Here is a 6,150-nt window from a genome sequence, read left to right on the forward strand (position 1 = left end):
GAAATGCGTACCTCCCGTTTTATATGAAGGAAAAGATAAACTCCTTGAACGAAAATACAGCTTTGAAATACAGTTTCAAAGGGAACAAAAGCTTTAAGTTTGGGGGACACTTCACGATTGTTGGGAGAATTTCAAATCCAATTAACTTGTAAAAACCCAGTGGAAACTAATTGTTTATAAGCTGAGATATCTTTTAGTTAAAGTGCAACTCGCCACTAAAAATGTCTTCGCATAAATAAACTTGTTATTGTTGTTGTCGAGATGCTGTATACTTTCAAAATTTGAAAATTGTGCACCTTTTTGCCCATCACAGGACAATATTAAAGGATAATGGGTTTAGTTTAGATTGTTAAGTCATCTCTGTGTTTTCGTCGCGGAAAAAAAAAACACACACACACATTCAAAGAGGGAGCTTAGATCACACTTTTGAAAATACCAGATTTGTGTGTTTTTCGAATGTAGCAACAAAATCAACACAGAAAATGGCATAGCTCTGCACAGGGTCCCTTTTTCCAACAATGATCTTCCGGGGAAGTGCGTGAGAAGACGAAACAAAGTGTTACGATTTTTTAAAGAGACGGCGAGCGCACTGGCTGCCATCAAAGTTTCCTTCAATATATTCCCCGCACTTTAAGAGAGAGGATTATAGTCGATAGCTTGCATACGTTCCAAAGGTTCGCCAGTGTCTGCTAACTCACCGTCTTCTTCAAAATCCGGCCGCAAGTCGTGCTTTCAATGTCTATACCCTACTTCTAAGTCGAGTTGCGTGATTTCATTCCCTGAATGTTTGATTATTCCTTTTTATATCTTTTTACATTTGATTGTAGCTTTTAAGATGTATCATGTTCTCGATTGTAAAGATTCGCGTCTGTTGAGTCTGGCTTTTTTTTTTCAATAAAGACACTTATTATTTACTTACTTACTCACTTACTCACTTACTCACTTACTCACTTAATCACTCACTCACTTACTCACTTACTCACTTACTCACTCACTCACTCACTCACTCACTCACTCACTCATTCACTCACTCACTCACTTACTCACTCACTCACTCACTCACTCACTCACTCACTCACTTACTCACTTACTCACTCACTCACTCACTTACTCACTTACAAAATTAGACATGGACTCTAGTCTTGATAGTCCTGGGGGTAGGTTAACTCTGAATTTGAGCCTAAAAATGCCATACTTAATAATGATCACCCCAATGAACAACAAAGATTGGCAAAAGAAAAAAAGCTCCGACTTAGCGATGTAGTCTGCTGCTCTTCACAATATCGCAACCCGTGAGATGACGTCACAGCATGCTCTGAGGACCCAGGAGCCTTTAAGTTACCGGCAGTAAGAATAAAAAAAAGCTGTTGGAAAACGCAGGGTATTTGAGCAACCTGGATAATTAATGTGATTAGCAAAGTAAGGATATTTTTGAGCAAAAAAAAAAAGCATTTATGGGTTAGTTTTGGCACTTTAAACGACTTGAATGCAACGATGATTCGACTAAGTCGCTCAACTGGTGGAAATAATTTAACCCAACTTTGCTCACCAATATGACGCACTGTCCAAGTCCCTCGTTCTTCCGATAAAGAGGATTTTGCCCGAAAGTCTTCAATAAACATTTAAAAGCCGAAATTATTTAATCTCTATGTTGTATGCTTTTTACGCTGTCATAATCAAGAAAGAAAAGAAAACTAAGAGGACAAGAAATGAAACACCGTTTCTATTTTTCACTGCCAAGAAACCCGTGTAATATATCATCGGTCTCCCCCATTAGTTTCCTTTCGCCCGTCGCCAAGCAACTATTGTTGCACCATAAGTAAATTCGCGTGCAGTTCCCCTTGAAGACTATGGTGAGTTACAAATGTGACTCACCCAAAGCACCGTCCGTATAATTTACCAACTTGCGCGGTTGGTGGGCGGGCAAAACTCTTTCCACCGAAAAGAAGAGACTATCTCTAGAAGGGCAATGGGACAAACGATGTGATGCATCTCGCTTAGGAGAGAGAAAACATCTCTGGGGCAACAATGAACAAAAAGACGAACAAGACAAAAACTAGGAAGAATCTGAAGAGAACACTAAGAATATGTCAAAGTATACGAAACGTCAAGTAAGTAAATAAGTAAGTTCAAACTGTGGGATTATGCCGCCCCCACCTGAGGGAGAAGCCCTGGGAACGAAGTTGCCCCCCCCCCCCCCCTTAAAAAATATTATTATTAAATTTATTATAATTATATTTATAATTATTAAAATTATTATAACTAAAATTAGTTACTATAATTATGAATTATGATAATTATTATTGTTATAAACAGATAAAGGAAGTATTGGGTTATATTGGGTTATTTTGGGTTGCAAAAATGACTCGTATGATATTTTTATTTTCTGTTGCAGTTACAAGGCGTTTAGATGAGCGTACAGTGTAGGGAGGAGTTGATTGTGGTTGGAGGGAGAATTCATTATGAACTCTTTGCGAGCTTTTTAACTTGTGAGGAAAAGCAAAACTGGCAGAAGACAATTGGCGAAGTACTTAACTCGTTACTTCGAAGTTCATGGCTGGATTGACTTAACGGTACGAATTTTCAAATTGTTTATTAGTCGAGTTTTGATTTGGACCCCTAGAAGATAAGTTACCTATTTGGCCTGTAAAAAGAACGTGTTTAAACGTCCGTTGAATTTATGTCTTTTGTTGTTTAGGGCTGACCACGTTTCGCAGTTTTGGAGATTGCTTTCTGGAAACTTTAAATAAGGTTAAGATAACCTTATTATTGGGATTTTGACGTCGCCCCTGTCTCTTCCCACCTATATACAAAAAAGTATGTACACATGTAAATAATTCATTGTACGAAAAACGGTTATATAGGCATAAAGGAGTGGTTCTCCCTTTCTGAGAACTTCAGTTTCCCGATTAACCTTGGAAACTTCGAGGCGCAACGATAAATTAATAAGAAACAGATCAAGTTTACGTTAGAAGTAAAAGCTATTTAACAAGTAAAACCATTGCACAAAAGCCTAAGTGCACAGCCAAAAGTTATCCATTTGCGATTTCATATCACCTCAGTATCATAATGTACAGTGAAACAATTTATTTGTATTACAGAGTGTATACAGGTTTGCCTTTTTTTTACAGTATTCTGAAAACCATTGAAGTAATGCGCCAATGAACTTCGACATCACCTCCGGGCGTCTCAAACGACTGCAGAGTTTAAATGCCTTAGTTGTGGCGGATTTGTCTGTTAACTGCTTTTCTCAAAACGCAATTCGTCGTAAGCTTCAGTTATCAACACCTGCTTTGCAATTGAGACTGTCTAAACCAGTAATGATGCCTTTTTTACAGGACTTGAGTTAATAGAAACACCATGACTTGAACCTGAATTAAGACTTCAATGTCACATGATAAACAATTGTAAGTTTTTTTTTTCTTTATTTAGATTTGTACCCTTTCTTACAAAACTTTAGTTATTTGTAATACTGCCAAACAGAACGTTGTGTTTTACCTAAGGGTAAATAAAACGCGCATATTATACCTGTAGCTTTGGAACCAAACATTTAGAGGAGAGACAGGACTGACTCTATCGTTATATAACCGTTATATATCGGCAATTTCGAAGGTGTTTTAAAAGCTTTGAAATGCGGGCAAAAGTGTGGAGATCATGTCGTGTTTAATATAGGTTTTATTTACATGATGGAGTTTCTCAGGGGCACCCAACGTCAATTTTTTGGTTTCTGATGATCGTTGTATAAAAGGCTTTGTCTAATTGCTGTATGAACACGAAAAGGAATTTAATTGGATAAGTCCAGTGAGGAGCCGCGTATGATGATATTTTAATTCACACCCATTATCTCGTGTAGCAGTTACAAGTCGTTATGATGTGCATACATATACAGTGTGGGGACGAGTTTACAGTGCTTGAAGTGATACCGGAGGGTGATTTGCTGTTTTAAGCTTGCTAAGCCCTTGAAAATACATCATATAAACTCTCATTTAATATCAACAGCTTTTTAACTTGCCACAAGCAGAACTGGCAGAAGTGAAGTACTTGGTTCGTCTCTTCTTGTTGTCAAGAAGGTCACGGCAGGATTGACGCGACGGTAAGAATTTTCAAATGGTTTAAACGTTTGAGTTTCGGCTTTGTCCTCTTGAAGTTAACCACTAATCTTTGTGGTAAAGATCTGTATCTTTCTATTTCAATTGCGGTTCCACTAGAACTAAATCTGTGTTTTGTGTGCAACCTCTATTCCCACAGTGAAACTGCCCATGGGGAATCACTATGGATACATCAAAAAGAACAAATGAATTACCAATGACGTTTCCCGAACCAAGTCGTAGGGTTTGGTCTACATGAGTAGTTCAGCCAATCGGGTGGAAGAAAAAATTAATTCCGGAAACCGCAGCACATGCGGGGCACATTTTTGTGGTGTTGTGCTGAAATTGCGGCAAATATCCTGGCACGTACCAAATTCATTACACGTGGTATCAAACATGGCCAACTTTCGAGGTTCAAAGTGAGTATATTTTACTTGTCTTTGCTCTAAATACCCGTTAATTCGATTTCTTTTAGTGCGGCAAAGTTTTGTTTTGTTTTTTTGCGAACTGCAGGAGTCGTGCAGGCCCGTCAATGGGGACTCCCATATGAAACAGACGGGGATGCTCGTCGTCTCGCTTAGGGGTGTAAATTTTGGATTTTGGTCTCGCTTAGGGTGTTCCGGGCAAAGCGCGAATCTTTTAAGCCGCCAAGTTCTCGTTTAGAGTTCCGCGAAGAGAAACAGAAGTCAAATTCTCTTTTCAACTTGTTTTTAGGGGTCAAAATGTCCAGATTGGTATCCTTTAGGGGTCACAAAAAGCTTGAGCCACGCCCAGATAGTCTCCTTTAGGGGTTAAATTCAAAATTTCCGACGAGCATCCCCGTCTGTTCCATATGGGAGTCCCTCCCCCGGGATTGATCTTTCCTTTACGTTTAAAACAGGCCTTATGTCAGCTATTTAATTTAATTTCAAACTGCCCAAGTCCCTCGTTGAAAGAAATAAAACGAGTTTTTTTTTTGCAATGCACCAAGTAACTGAGCATTCAACGAGATTTCAACAGTGGAAACTTAACAAATATAACTCACCTCACAAACTGCCCAAGTCCCTCGTTCTTCTCGTTGCAGAGGCTTTCCATCATTAAATTGTCAGCCGAAAACACGAACCAGTAACTTTCCACTAAGTTGCAGACTTTCTGCGTCGGCATACCGGGGAAAAGACATAGAAGACTAAAAGAACAAAGAATTAAATACTGACATTTTGACGCAAGAAATATAATATATCATCGGCACCCATCATTAGTGGTCCCTTCTGTCGCGAACTGCAACTAGTTTCTCATCGTGTTCCCACGCGCGCATTACACCTTCCGACCATCCATAGTTTGCATCCTTTGTAAATTTGCGTGGTAGTGCGCTAATTAAGCTATAATGCTAAATGCTACTGAACTGGCTGCCAACAAACCGTCCTTTACTGTTTGCTCGATTGGTGGGCATAAAGCAAAACTGTAACGGTACAGCTCTACAAGAAAAGGTATTGAAAAGAAGAGCGCAATTGGAGAAAGAATGTTATGCATCTCGCAAAAGGGCTAAAGAAAATATCTTGCAGGGAAGGAAAATGAGTAAAAGAAGAAGACGAAGAGCCATCTTTCAGCAGGCAGAGAGGCTGTCTCAAAGCAACATGGAGTAAAAGACGCAAAGTCATGTGGCCAGCACTACACGAAACAAGAAACGAAGACTAGTACAAGAAGTCACGGACGGGGACTAGGAACTTCGTTGAGAAATTAACTCTAGGATTTGAACACTTGAAAGACAAATGCCCGACATCCAAATGTCCTCTCCGAAGACTGATTTCTTTGAGAAGGCTATTTTCGTGTTGAAAATCTTTGAAGATATTGATATATCGCAAACTCAACTAAGACAAATGACGCAAAACACCCCGCAGAGAGAAAAAACAAACAGGAAAAAAAATAAAGCATTCAACAATCAACAACAACAACAGCCACAACCTATAATGTTAATGTGACAGCAGTACTTCTCCTTGAGACAAAGACGCTAATCCACGTTCCTCATTTTAATCCCGTGTCATCAGTGATGAAAAGAATAATCAACTTCCCCCCCCCCCCCATT

Source organism: Montipora foliosa, chromosome 5, assembly GCF_036669935.1.
Source record: "Montipora foliosa isolate CH-2021 chromosome 5, ASM3666993v2, whole genome shotgun sequence".
In the NCBI taxonomy this organism is placed as follows: Eukaryota; Metazoa; Cnidaria; class Anthozoa; order Scleractinia; family Acroporidae; genus Montipora; species Montipora foliosa.